Here is a 15,876-nt window from a genome sequence, read left to right on the forward strand (position 1 = left end):
GAAAGAATGACAACATCATCTTCCAATTTAGATGATGGTATTTCTCCAACAAAGTAAGTTACATGCAAATTCACTGAAACTTCTAGAAGAGTTGAGGTTGCTGATTCTAAAGTTCACTTTTTAGGAGAAAAATAGTAGTCAAGAGAAGAGCCAAGAAAAAAATTTTTTAAGGATAAAGGGAAATGGTGGGGACAAAAGAGTGGGAAATGTGACCTACCTGCTAGTAAAATGTATTAAAAAAATTTTTTTAATGTAAAAATGAATTTCACCAGGCATATCACAAAAGAAGTTGCCCAAATAGTCAATAAACATATGAAAAGTTGCTCAACATTACAAGTTATCAGGAAAATGACAACTAAAACCACAATAAACTACTAATTCATACCTACCAGAATGGCTAAAATGAAAAAGACAGAAAATACCAAGTACTGACAAGGAGGTGGAACAACCAGTATTCTCATCGGAAGGCAAAATGAGATAACTGCTTTAGAGGTTTAACATGTATATGCCCTGTGATCATGGAATTCTACTCCTAGATATATACATCCAACAAAAAATATGTACATATGTGCATCAAAAGACCTGAACAAAAGTATCCATAGAAGCACTATTCACGATAGCCTCAAACTAGAAACTACACAAGTGTCCATCAACAGTAGAATGAATTAACAAACAGTGGTTTATTCATACAATGGAATAACATACAGAAATAAACAGACAACTACACGCAACAATATACATAATTCTCACAAACATAATGTGAAGCAATAGAAGGGAGAAGCAGTATGTGCTACAGGATTACAATTACATAAAGTTTTTTTTTTTAAATGAACCTGTGGTGTAAAAGTCAGGAGAGTGGTTATCCATTGAAGGACTGTAATTGGAATTGGGCACAGGAGAGGTCCTGAGATGTTGGTAATATTTGTTCTTTTATCTGGGTTCTGGTTACAAAGGTATACTTTGTGAAAAACTATCAAGCATGTTTTCATATACATGTTGTCCTTCAACAAAAAGATCAAAAGATAGCAGACCACTAGTCTTCTGAGAACAAGGTAAGAACATATGACTACCTAAAAGCAAACCACCCACACACGCAAAAAATGACTATCACGTTTAGGAATTCAACAATCATAAGAACTGTGAACTGCAGAAAGCAAACACTGAACCATTATGCCTTGGAAATTCTCTCAAAACTCAATAAATAAAGAGATGAAAGTTTCAAAAAGATAGCAGACATTGAAGCTAAATCTAAGAAATCAACACATGAACAGAAAGGCTGGAGAAGCAATGACACACGATATAGAAAAAAGAATTAGAAAATTTTTTTCTCCATTTAGAAATAAAAATGTATAAGCCCTTCAATCCAGCAATTCCACTTCAAAGACTTTTCAAAGACTTTTTGTTGTTGTTGAGGGTTGGGGAATTGTGATTCCCTTTTTTTCAATATTCTTCAATATTCAATTATCTTTTAGTTTACATAGTGGACATTTTAAAGAAAACCTGATGATGAGAATATTGACTCTTAAGCAGCATGCCCACACCATTCCTGCTTTTACCCTGCCTACATGGGCACAAAGACTGATGTGTAAGGACACTCACTGCAACACCGTTTGCAGCAACAAAAGATTAACTACCCTTTTAAAGGGGGCTAATTAACTAAATTGTGGTATATTTACAATCAAGGACATAATCAGGATCCATTAAAAGAATGAGGCAGTTCTATTTTTAGTTTTTTAAGGAACCTCCATACTGTTCTCCATAGTGGTTGTATCAATTTACATTCCCACCAACAGTGTAGGAGGGTTCCCTTTTCACCACACCCTTTCCAGCATTTACTGTTTCTAGATTTTTTGATGATGGCCATTCTGACCGGCGTGAGGTGATACCTCATTGTAGTGCTAACACATATATATGGAATCTAAAAAAAAAAAAAAATTGTACTGATGAACCTAGTGGCAGGGCAGGAATAAAGACGTAGACGTACAGAATGGACTTGAGGACACAGTGGGGGGAGCAGGAAGCTGGGGCGAAGTGAGAGCAGCATCGACCTATATACACTACCGAATGTAAAATAGTTAGCTAGCGGGAAGCAGCAGCATAGCACAAGCAGATCAACTAGGTGCTTTGTGATGACCTAGAGAGGTGGGATAGGGAGGGTGGGAGGGAGATGCAAGAGGGAGAAGATACGGGGATACATGTATGCATATGGCTGATTCACCTTCTGTGCAACAGAAACTAACAGTATTGTGAAGTAATTATAATCCAATAAAGATTTAAAAAAAAAAAGGAGGAGGTGGTTCTATAGTACTAACATAAACTGATTTCCAAGACAGAGATATATTAAAAAGCAATGTACAGACCATGGGTCTAGTATTAATATTTTTAAAATAAAGGTGGAGGAGGAGAGAGGAAGAAAGGGAAATGCACATACGCATAGGCCTGTTTTTGCATATAATATCTCTGGAAGAATACACACACACACACACACACACACACACACACACACACACCTGACATCAAGTAGTTGCCTCTGTACATTCTTCTACACTACATGAATTTTTAAAACCATGTGCACATATTACTTCGTCAAATAATATTAAAATCTCAACTTAGTTTTTATTTTTTTCTTCAGTGCTGGAGAAAGTTCTCAGAAGAAGAGGAAGAACTCTAAAGTCCTAATGAAGAAGTTGGAGCTAGAGGGGTGGCTCTGCCCCGGGCACAGAAGTGTGTAGGTAGGGACCAGCAAAGCAGTTGAAATGTTAAGTTAGGAGAGAAGGGAACTGGGGGCTGAGGAACTCTATGGTCTGAACAGCAGGCAGCAAGGTCATCTGCTGCCAGAAAAGGGGATGGGGTGGGACATGGAGCTTGAGGGGGGTGATGACAGTCTGGGGCAGCTGGGTGGGGAATGTGAGAAGGGCAGCTAATCAGCAGCACATGAAGACTGCTAAGCAATCTAAAGCCCCTGCTCAGGACAGAAAATATAAGTTTGGGGAGAAAGGTAGTTAAGGACCCATCTAATAAGCTTGAGGACTGGCCAGAAAGGGTCAAAGAATTTGAGGGGCTAGTGAGCAGCGATGAAGGGACCTGAGGCTGGTGAGGAAAGACCTGCAGGCTGGAGGGACAGAGAGACGGAACGTGGAGAGCTGGAGAGGCAGGGGATGACTGTTGCCCCAAGGCATTAACGAAGTAGTCTTTGGCTGATTAGCCACAGTAAATTAATTTGACAATCCAATGCCTGGATAAAAAGGCACTTAATAATTGAATGCCTCAGTAATTATGGGAGTTCTTACAAACCAGAATGTTATCTCAGGAAAAATGTGCATAGAAATTAAGTGATCTTTTTTGAAATGCTAAATGCTGTGTGTTTAGTGAACTCACTTTTTTTTTTTAAGAGGCATGATATTAATATTGCTGTTTTTATTTTTTCAATTTATTTTTTAATTGACATATAGTTCATTTATGATGTTGTGTTAGTTTCAGGTATTCAGCAAAGTGATTCAGCTATATATATATATATATATATTTTCTTTTTAGATTCTTTCCCCGTACAGGTTATTACAGAATACTGAGTATAATTCCCTGTGCTATAGAGTTGGTCCTTGTTGGTTATCTATTTTATATACAGTAGTATGTATATGTTGATGTCAATCTCCTAATTTATCCCTCCTCTCTTTCCCCCTTAGTAACTATATGTTAGTTTTCTCTGCCTGTGGGTCTATTTCCATTTTGTAAGTAAGTTCATTTGTATTTTTTTTTAGATCCCACAAAAGTGATATCATATGGTATCTGTCTTTCTCTTTCTGTCTTAATTCACTTAGTATGATAATCTCTAGGTCCATCCAGTGATCACTTATTCCTGGGTGAACTACTAAACTAATTAAACAGCTACTTTGTGCTAGGTTTCCATTAAGGTTAAAAGAAAAAAAAGAAGACATGGGAGTGAAAAACGGGCAAAAAGTTTGAAAAAAAATTTGGAGTAACTCCAGAGATGGCACTTTGTCAGACCTTACTTATTCTCTGAGATTTCAAGCCTACGTTTCCACACCGAACTGTGTAGTGCTACAAACCTGGACAGTGAAAAAACTAGCAGCAAGGGCAGAATGAGTGAGGGCCTCCCCCATAATCAGGATGTACAGCAAGTTTAAGGGTGAAGCATTATTAATAGCTCTGGCTTGAAAAATATGTGGAAAAATTTAATCCCTTAGGGGCATATTTAATCATGCAAGAGTTTTCCAGTATTCCCTTTATGTGCAGGAAAGTTAATCTGTGTTACAAGTATAAGCAGCTTATAAAACGTAGGAGGAGTTTTTTTTCCTCTACAAACATCTTAACCTTCTTAAAGGGGAAAAATGTGTTTTAAATTACCAAAAATAAAAGATACTATCACAATGAATTTGAGCACTGCAACAACCTGTCATAAAACATAGAACACCTCTTAAGTAAATTATATAATATGTGGTCTTGTACACATTACATTTTGGAAGGCTGTAAGTATTCTAAAGGTACTTTGCTAAGTAGAGAAATAATAATGACTCTTTCAGTATAAAGATACAGATCCTTTCCTAACGGACACAATTTTCCTTACTTAACTATTCTGTGAGGCTAGGCTATCTTTATTCATGATGTATATGAGCACATACCCCTGGACAAAGATGGTAGAATCTCTTCTTAAAACATGATTTTAGGAATATCACTTCTCTGGCTGAGACTCTTTGGTGGCTACTAGATCAAAACTATACTGTCCAGCTAGGCATTTAAGTCCCTCCAGAATCCTCCAATTGTTGGACGGCTCTCTGTGGAATGCCTTTCATAGAGTCTAAGATCTCCTGACTACACCATGCAATGACTTTCAGTTCATGAGAAGCAGAATGGATGCACAGTTTGCAACTCTTGTCTGTTATTCTTAAACAAGGACAAGAGGAACTGTGTGCCCTACCTAAAAAAATAGCTAATATATTTTCAAAAGGGGATAGGAACACGCAGTGTCTGCAAAACTCTTATTTAAAGTCTTTGTTGTTTAGAAATTGTACTCATTTGATCTTGATGATTTAAAAATATACATGGGTCATGATTTCTAAAACAAAACTTAGGAAAAGCTTGCCCAATATCCCAGATAGGGTAATAAAAGAGTATGGCTAGAAGCCACCAGGACCCTTAGTTCCCATCCTATGAGAATCCATGACAGAAGAGTCAAAACACTCCCTTCTGAGGGACAGTCACCCAGTCGTCTGTAGAGACTTTACTTCAAGTTGAGGGCAAAACTCTCTGTTCTCCAGTACTTTTGCTGAGGGAGCCATGCCAGGGTAGAGAAGCCCCCACTTTGGATAATGAGCTGGAAGCACGGCTAGTAACACCAGAAAGCCCCTTGATCAGTTTCTGTCTCTTGGTGCCCTGGGATTTCTCCCATCATCATAAAAAAGAATCAAAGAAGAGGAAAAATGCCCTGATTTCAGCAGCCCTTACAACATGACTGTTCCACCTTCACTACTCCCAGCTCCTTCCTGGGACCATCACCTTGGAAAAGCTTCAGCTCCCTTCCCATTACCTCTTGGTGCTGGCCTACCTAGAATGATCTCTTGTCTTTCCTACCAAATGAGGTCTTGCACTTCAAAGTTCAGCTCAAGTATCACCTGCAAGAAGTCTTCCTTGATTAATTCCACTCCCGGTGATCTTTTTTCCCTTTTGTCTTCTCTGACCCCACTACTCTCCATGGCACACTGAGTTGCCAAAGGGATTGAAAGAAATACTCTGCCTCACTGTCCCTGGTAGTCAGCAGTCGATGGCATTTTCAAATATCAACCAGATGTTCAGTAACTTTCTTCCTATTTCTATATACGTCAGTGATATAAAGCAGATAATGGATGAGAAAACAGCTTCATATGGAAACATGTAGCTATCATCCTAACTAAATCAGCTGCTGTTAACTTACTCTATTTAGACACAGGTAGGACTTATAAGGTCAAACTTTAAAAAAGGAGGGCAGCTCTGAGTTCAAGATATTTAGTAGCAGGGGCAATACAGGGTTGGAGTGGGAGGTACAAAGTATTGGGTGTAAGACAGGTTACAAGGATGTATTGTACAACACAGGGAATATAGCCAATGTTTTGCAATAACTGTAAATGGAATGTAACCTTTAAGAATTGTATAAAAATGTTTAAAAAGTGAGTCTGAAAAGATACGAGATTTTTAAGATTAGTTCTTCTTTCCTGTAAATTGATCTAATTTCATAATATAAATAAAAACACAAGCAAAGTTAAAGAAACATGTAATAGCATGTCAAAATTATAGCATTAATCAGGATAATTATTGGCATGTGAAAAATATAAAACAGGTAAGTCTCTTGTCCTTTCCCTAAAGTCACTGTATAGTGTACCTTTTTCTTAGGCATCCAAATGTAAAATGGGCACAATGGTAATTTAAAGGATACAGCAGATTTTAAATCAAAACACTGGGGCTTCCCTGGTGGCGCAGTGGTTGAGAGTCCGCCTGCCGATGCAGAGGACGCGGGTTCGTGCCTCGGTCCAGGAAGATCCCACATGCCGCGGAGCAGCTAGGCCCGTGAGCCATGGCCGCTGAGCCTGCGCGTCCGGAGCCTGTGCTCCGCAACGGGAGAGGCCACAGCAGTGAGAGGCCCGCGTACCACGCAAAAAAAAAAAAAAAAAAAAATCAAAACACTGAATAGCTTTCAAATTGAGATAATTGACAATGGTATGAAAGTTCCAACACTTTAGTATTTTAACTAAACTTCTTATGGTGCAACATACAACTGTACTAAAAAAAAGCCAAATAATATTACATCTTGGTACCTTCATGTACCAAAATCACAAATTTACTGAGGCCAACTGAGTAGAAGGAAAGAACTGAAAACTGGGAGTCAAAATGCAATGGACAGTAATTTGGCAACACTGGGCAAAACACTTCATCTTTCTGAGTCTGCTCATTTCTACAATGGGGATCCAACTCCATACCTATCTCCCCACTTAGATTAAAAAAAAGATTATGACTTGAATCACTGACAAAGAATGGTTTACAAAGAGCAACAGAAATGCTATTCATTTATTACCTTTTTTTGCATTTATTACTCAGAATACAACTATTATCACTAAATAGGGCTTGAGAAGTACAGAGAAGATGACACAAAGTGATGTCAGTGAAAATAGCGGAATAAGGACCTCTGGAAATGCTCTCTTCCATAAAAGAAAAGAGAATACTAACAAAATCTGAGGAGAAATTAAGAAAAGCAGCTGATTCACAGTAAAAACAATGAGGTTTGTGGTATTTTAACTTGCCCCATTTCCGTCCCTTTTCCCCTTCTAGCTTGACTGTAGCCTTGAAAACCAACACACTACCACACTGAAAACAAGCCTGGCAGCCACTGGAGGAGGCAATTTGGAGCTCTGAAGGAGCTCTGACCCCATATTCACAAAACTGTCACTTGTTTGGAAGGAAGACCCTACTTGCTTGTTGTCTTTATTCAACCAAACTCAGAACTCACCCTGTGTGAAAGCCTTTTTCCTGGGACCAGCTGTTGAAAAGTATCAGGAGCAACTGTTTAACACTGTGATCTCCTGAGATGTTAAATAACAGTTGAAGCAACAATAAGCTGACTAAAAAGCTTAAAAGGAAAATCTGGGGGAATTCCATAATCTTAGGAATCTAGAAGACTATGCACAGGCACAGAGCTGGGTGCATGCCCAAAGTCATGCACATGCTCAGGAAAGATCTGAGAAGGCCTTAAGCTCTCACCTCTAGCTGATCGCGAGGATGTGTGCAAGTAGGACATGAAGGGTAAGGCAGGGTTCTTAACTGCCCATCTGAGCCCAGAAGGCATGCCCCAGTATGCACACAGAGCCCCCCAGCAAAGACTGGGGGACTTACTGGTTCCAGGCATTTAAGAAAATCTCTATCCAATCATTAGATGACCACTAAGCTAACTGAGGAGAAACTTGATGGCCACACAGGACAAAGAATACAAACTTAAAGAAATTAGTTTAGAGAAGTCACTAAATAAAAAATAACAGGAGCAGCAAGGAATAACAACAATAAACCACAGTGAAGGGGGAGAATCTGATTCCCAGAATTGTGGCATGATATTATTGAAAATGTCCAGTTCTCAACAAAAAATTACAAAGAAACAAGAAAGTATGTCCTACTCACAAAACAAAAACAAAATCAGTCTATAAGAATTGTCCCCGAGGAACCTACTAGACAAAGACTTTAAAATAGCTATTTAAGTATGTTCAAAGAACTAAAAAAAACATGTACAAATAACTAAAAGAAAGTATGAGAACGATACCTCACCAAAATACAGAATACCAATAGAGAAATTATAAAAAAGAACCCAAGAGGCATTCTGGAGTTAAAAAGTACAACTGAAAAATTCATGAGAGACACTCAACAGTAGATTTGGGCAAGTTGAAGAAAGAATCATTGAACATGAAGATAGGTCAATTGAGACTATCCAGTCTGAGGAACATGAAGATAGGTCAATTGACACTATCCAGTCTGAGGAACATGAAGATAGGTCAATTGAGACTATCCAGTCTGAGGAACAGAAAGAAAAGAGAATGAAGAAAAATGAATACAGCCTCAAATACCAATCAAGCATACCAACATATGCATAATAGGAGTTTCAGAAGATAGGAGAGACAGAAAAGGGCAGAAAGAATACTTGAGGAAATAATGGGAGAAAACGTCCCAAATTTGATGAAAAACATTAATCTATACATCCAAGAAGCTCAACTCCAAGTAGAATAAACTCAACAAGATCCATACCACATAACCAAACTGTAAAAAGACAAAGGGAGACTCCTGTAAACACAAGAAAGAGCCTATCATGTAAAAGGAATCATTAACAGCCAATTTCTCATAAGAAACCACAGGGGCCAAAAGTAGTGTAATTAAATACTCAAAGTGCTGAGAGAAAAAGAAACTCTCAACCAAGGATTCCATGCCCAGCAAAACTAACCTTCAAAAATGAAGGAGAAATTAACACATTCCAAGATAAACAGAAAACAAAGAATTCATCACTAGCAAACCTGCCCTGTCAGAAACACTAAAGGGAGTCCTTCAGGCTGAAATGAAAGGATACTAGACAGTAACTCAAATCCACATTTAGAAAAGAACACAGGTAAAGGTAACGGTATAGATAAATAGACTAAATAGAGCTTCCCAGCGCAGTGGTTGAGAGTCCGCCTGCTGATGCAGGGGACACAGGTTCGTGCCCTGGTCTGGGGGGATCCCGCATGCCGTGGAGCGGCTGGGCCCGTGAGCCATGGCCGCTGGGCCTGCGCGTCCGGAGCCTGTGCTCCGCAACAGGAGAGGCCACGACAGTAAGAGGCCCCTGTACCGCAAAAAAAAAAAAAAAAAAAAAGACTAAATATATTTCTGTTGTAGTTTTTTTCTCCTATGTGATTTAAAATACAGCAGCAAAGTTTCTGTATACTAATGAAATTAAGCTGATGATAAACCAAATTACACTGTTATAAATTAAGATGTTAACTGTGATTTCCAGGGCAGCCACTGAGAAATTAACTAAAAAAATACAAGGGAATTAAAATGGTATATTAGAAAATATCTATTTAACACAAAAGAAGGTGGTAATTGAGAAATACAGGAAGAAAAAAGACAAGAGACACATAGAAAACAAACAGCAACATTGCAAATGTAAATCTTATCAGTAATTACATTAAATGTAAATGAATTAGACTCCAACTAAAAGGCAGACATAGCAAAATGCATTAAAAAAGCATGATCCAACTATATGCTGTCTACTTGAGATTCATTTTTGATTCAAAGAAACAAATAAGTTGAAAGTAAAAGAAGAGAAAAAGATATTCCATGCACTTTCAATTATGCAAGATGAGTAAGCTCTAGAGATCTAATGTATGGCACGGTGATGACAGTTAACAATACTATATTGTATACTTGAGATGTGCTAATAGGATAGATCTGAAATTAAACTTCTCAACACACACACACACACACACACACACACATAATGGTAACTACTGGTGCTGGAGGTGATGGATATGTTGATTAGCTTGACTGTGGTGATTATTTCACTATATATATACATATATATATCAAAACATTAATTTGTATACCTTAAATATATATAATTTTTATATATCAATGATATCTCAGTGAAGTCTTATTTTGGCCGAGTGGCACGGCTTGTGGGATCGTAGTTCCCCAGCCGGGGATGGAACCCAGCCCCAGCAGTGAAAGCACCAAGTCCTAACTACTGGACCGCCAGGGAATTCCCTCAAGTTGCTTTTTAAAAAAAGATATTCCATGCAAATAGGAGCCAAAAGAGAGTGGAGAGACTATACTAATATCAGACAAAATAGACTTCAACATTGTTAAGAGACAAAGAAGGACATTATCTTCTAATGATAAAAGGGTCAGTCTATCAAAAATGTATAATTATAATCATACATGTACCTATCAAACAGCCTCAAAACACATGAAGCAAAAACTGACAGAACCGAAGGGAAAAATATAAGTAAACAATAATAGTTGGAGACATCAATACTGCGTGTTCAATAATGGATATAACAACTAGACAGAAGATCAGCAAGGAAACAGAAGACTTGAACAAAACTATAGATCTAACAGACATCTATAGAACACTATATCCAGTGATAGCAGAACACATATTCTCCTCAAATGCACATGAAGCATTCTCCAGGATACACCATGTGTTAGGCCATAAAAAAATGAAGTCATACACTATATGTTCTCTAACTACAATGGAATGAAAGTAGATATCAATAACAGAAAGAAATCTGGGAAACTCACAAATATGTGGATATTAAAAAACACTCTTAAAAGCAGTGAATCAAAGGAAAAATCAAGGGAAATTAGGAAACACTTCGAGATGAAAAAAATAAATAAACACAACATACCAAAATGTATGAGATGCAATGAATGCACTGCTTAGAGAGCAATTTATAACTATAAATGTCTACAATAAAGAACAATTTTAGGGACTTCCCTGATGGCACAGTGGTTAAGGTTCTGCCTGCAAATGCAGGGGACACAAGTTTGAGCCCTGGTCTGGGAAGGTCCCACATGCCGCGGAGCAACTAAGCCCATGCGCCACAACTACTGAGCCTGCGCACTAGAGCTCGTGAGCCACAACTACTGAAGCCCGCATGCCTAGAGCCCATGCTCCACCACAAGAGAAGCCACCGCAATGAGAAGCCTGAGCACTGCAACGAGGAGTAGCCCCCACTCTCCCCAACTAGGCAGCCAAAAATATATAAATAATTTTTTTAAATCTCTAAAAAAAAAGAACAACTTTAAATCAACAACTTAACCTTTCACACTAACAACAAAACAAAGCAAAAAGCAAACTAAATACAAAGCAAGCAGAAGGAAGGAAATATAAAGAATTGAGCATAAATAAAATGTTGGTTTCTTGAAAATATCGACAAAATTGACAAATCTTTATCTAGACCGACCAAAAATAAAAGAAGACTCAAATCACTAATATCAAGAGTGGCAGAGGGGACAATACTATCTATCTCAGAGAAATAAAGTTGATTATAATACCATGAACGACCATATGCCAATAAATTAGATAACCTAGATGAAATGGACACACTTCTAGAAAGACACAAAGTATTGAAACTGACTTAAAAAGAAATAAAGGGACTTCCCTGGTGGCACAGTGGTTAAGAATCCACCTGTCAATGCAGGGGACATGGGTTTGAGCCCTGGTCGGGGAAGATCCCACATGCCTCAGAGCAGCTAAGCCCGGGCGCCACAACTACTGAGCCTGTACTCTAGGGCCCCTGCGCCACAACTACTGAAGCCAGCGTGCCTAGAGCCCATGCTCCACAACAAGAAAAGCCACCGCGGTGAGAAGCCTGTACACCACAACAAAGAGTAGCCCCTGCTCGCCACAACTAGAGAAAGCCCGCGCACAGCAACAAAGACCCAAAGCAGACAAAAATAGCTTTTTTAAAAAAACATTTTAAAAATTTTAAAAAAAGGGGCTTCCCTGGTGGTGCAGTGGTTGAGAGTCCGCCTGCCAACGCAGGGGACACAGGTTCGTGCCTTGGTCTGGGAAAGATCCCACATGCTGTGGAGCGGCTGGGCCTGTGAGCTATGGCCACTGAGCCTGCACGTCCGGAGCCTGTGCTCTCTAACAGGAGAGGCCACAACAGTGAGAGGCCTGCGTACCGCCAAAAAAAAAAAAAGAGGAAAGAAATAGAAAATCTGAATAGACTTATGAAAAGTAAAAAGAGCGAATAAGCAATCAAAAAACTTCCCACCCACACACACAAAAAAACTAGGATCAAGTGACTTTCTTGGTGATTTCTACTGGATATTTAAAGAAGAATTAACCAAACTTTCACAAACTCCCAAAAAACAAAAACGGAGGAAACATGTCTTAACTCACTCTCTGAGGCCAGTAGTATCCTGATACTAGAACCAGAAAAGACAACACAAAGAAATGTCCCTTATGAATATAAATGCAAAAATCTTTAGTACAGTACTAGCAAACTGAATCCAGCAACATATAAAAAGAATTATACACCATGAGAAAGTGGGATTTATCCCTGGAAAGCAAGGTTAGTTCAATATATGAAAATAAATCAATGTAATACACCATATTGATAGAATAAAGAACAAAAACCACATGATCATCTCAACAGAGACAGAAAAAGCATTCAATAAATTCCAACACCTTTTCATGACAATAAACACTCAACAAGCTAGAAACAGAAGAGAATTGCCTCAACCTGTTGCAGAGCATCAATAATCATCAACATTATACTTAATGGTGAAGTTTTCCTACTAATATCAGGAACAAGACAAGGATGTCTACTTTCACCACTGCTATTCAACACTGTATTGGACGTTTTGACTCTGGGTAATAGGCAAGAAAAAGAAATAAAAGGCATCTACCTAGATTGAATCTGGGGAATTCACTGGCGGTCCAGTGATCTCACAAGCCACACACAGTGCAGCCAAAAAAAAAAAAAAAAAAAAAAACTGGATTCAAGAGAAGTAAAACTATCTCTATTTGCAGATGACATGATCTTGTATATAGAAAAGCCAAAGGAAACCACACACACAAAACCCCTTAGAACAAAGTAAGTACAGCAGGGCTGCAGGATACAAGAGCCATATACAAAAATCAATTGTATTTCTACACACTAGCAATGAACAATTCAAAGAAGAAATTAAGAAAACAACTCCACTTTCAATAGCATCAAAAAACAATAAAATATCTAAGAATAACTTTAACAAAATAATTGTAATAACATGTACACTAAAAACTACAAAACTCCATTGAAAAAAATTAAAGAACAAAATAAATACAAAGACATCCCAAGTTCAATGGCTTGCAAAACTTAATACTAGTAAAATGGTAACAATGACCAAATGGGTCTACTATTCAATGCAATCCCAGCTGGCTCTTAGTACAAATGATGGATATTGACAAACTGATCCTCAAATTCATATGGAAATGTAAGGGACCTAGAACAGCCAAAATAATCTTGAAAAAGAACAAAGTTGGAGATCTCACACTTCATGATTTCAAAACTTACTAGAAAGATACAATAATCAGTACTACATGGCATTAGCATAAGGACAGACATACAGATCAATGGAATAGAATTGAGAGTCCAAAAATAAACCCTTACTTTTTTTTTTTTTTAACAAGAGTGACAAGATAATTTAATGGAGCAAAGAATAGTCTCTTTAACAAACAGTGCTAGAACAACTGAGTATCTACATGCAGAAGAATGAAGTTGGACCCATACCATAGACCGTTATACAAAAAGTAACTGAAAATGGATTATAGATCTAAATGTAAGAGCTAAAACAATTACACTCTTAGAAGAAATCATAGTAAATCTTTATGACCTTGGGTGGGACAAAGTTTCTTAGCTATGACAACAAAACCATAGACGACCAAAGGAAACAAAAATTAAGACTTCATCAAAATTAAAAACTACTGTGCCTCAAAGGATATGTTAACAAAGTGAAAAAACAAGCTACCGGAGAAAATATTTATAAATTATGTACCTGACAAGAGTTCAGTATCCAGAATAGATCAAAACCCCTTAAACGTATCAATAAAAAGACAAACAACTCAATTTAAAAATAGGCAAAGGAATTTAACAGACACTTCTCAAAAAAAAAAAAGCTATACCAATAGCCAACAAGCACATGAAAAGATGCTCAACATCATTTGTCTTTAGGGAAATGCAAATCAAAACCACTATGAGATACCACTTCATACTCAGTAGGATAGTTATAATAAAAAGGAGACAATAACAAGTGTCAACGAGGAAGAGGAGAATCGAAACCCTCCTACACTGCTGATGGGAATTTAAAATGGTACAGGTTGTGGAAAACAGTTTTGGCAGTTTCACAAAATGTTAAGCATAGAGTTACCATGTGACCCAATAATTATACTCCTAGGTACATAGCCAGAACAACTGAGAACATTTGTTCACACAAAAACTTGTACACAAATGTTTATAGGAGCATTATCCATAGTAGCCAAAAAACTCATAATAGTCAAATATCCATCAATTGTTGAATGGATAAACATATGGTATATCTGTACAATGGAGTATTATTCACCCATGAAAAGGAATGAAGTGCTGACACATGCTACAACATAAACGAACCTTGAAAGTGAAAGAAGCCATTCACAAAAGACCATGCTATAATTTTCTTTATACCAAGTGTCCAGAATAGGAAAATCCATAGAGACAGAATGTGCTTGCCAGGGTCTAGGGGAAGGTTGTGAATCGGGATACAGCTTTGTTTTGGGGGTGAAATTATTCTGGAATTAGATAGCATCATGGCTGCACAAACTCATGAATATATTAAAAAAACCAATGAATTTTACACTTTAAAATGGCGAATTTTATGGTATATGAATTTTACCTTAACTTAAAAAAAGACAAACATACAATCAGCTGTTAGTATCAGAATTCAACATAGGGTGTCTATAAAGCAGCCTGCAGCCTGGCTGCAGGGAGGGAGGGTCAGAGAGATGAACTTAACCCTGCCCCCATCAATCTGTGGACTGCTAGGGAATGCTTACTCAACAATGTGTCATTTCCAATGACAGTTTTTTCGAGCTAAATAAGCACCCAGTCTAGTTTGTCATTTTAAAAGATTAACAATACTTCTGAAGATTCTTGGGAAAATAAAGAAATACATATGGTGAAGAGAAAGGGAGAGAAGAAAGAGTAAGTTCTCTTGAGGAGAGTTCAAGTTTTGGGAAGTAGAAGAGGATCAAAGAACTAGTGGAGATCCTTTGTAGAAAATCTAACCTGCATCCTCCACCCCCGACAAAAAAAAAAAAAAGGAAAAAAAAGAAAATAAGCCATGAGCAACTTTATCCAAATCTATAAAACTAACTCTTTTTAATTCTCAAAATGAGATTTTCTCAAATAATCTGACATTACAAAATTGAACTGATTAAAAAATTGAGTTGGTTAATGAACAGGATATTATAATGACCAAAATATTTACAAATGGATGCTCTGACCAATTAATCTACTCTTCTAAAACTTATTGTAGGTCATAAATTTGAGGAGGGCTTATTTTAAATACTGATAGAAATCGACAAGAAGGTAAATTGGAAAAATGCAAAGGAAGCCACTCCAAGAATAATTACAGCCCGAATCACTCAATACATTTATTCAAATATTTACAAAGAGCCTGCTCTAGGTTACAGCTTTCTTCTGGAAATTCAGTGTTTCTGTATAAGGGGTACCATCTTTTTTTCCCCAGTGTTTTTACTGAGGTAAAATGTATATAAGATAAATTTACCATCTTAACCATTGTTTTTTTTTTTTTTTTGCGGTACGCGGGCCTCTCACTGTTGTGGCC

General features: G+C 37.6%; 1 protein-coding gene across 3 annotated transcripts in view; it reads right to left on the reverse strand.

The window, feature by feature from the left end:
• ATG7 (autophagy related 7) overlaps nt 1-15,876 on the reverse strand; it is a gene marked incomplete at its 5' end in the record, with an annotated part of 227,864 nt that overhangs the window by 119,464 nt on the left and 92,524 nt on the right. The gene's annotated exons all lie outside the window — the stretch shown is intronic.

Source organism: Leucopleurus acutus (genome assembly GCF_964270905.1).
Source record: "Leucopleurus acutus genome assembly, chromosome: 10".
Taxonomy (NCBI): Eukaryota; Metazoa; Chordata; class Mammalia; order Artiodactyla; family Delphinidae; genus Leucopleurus; species Leucopleurus acutus.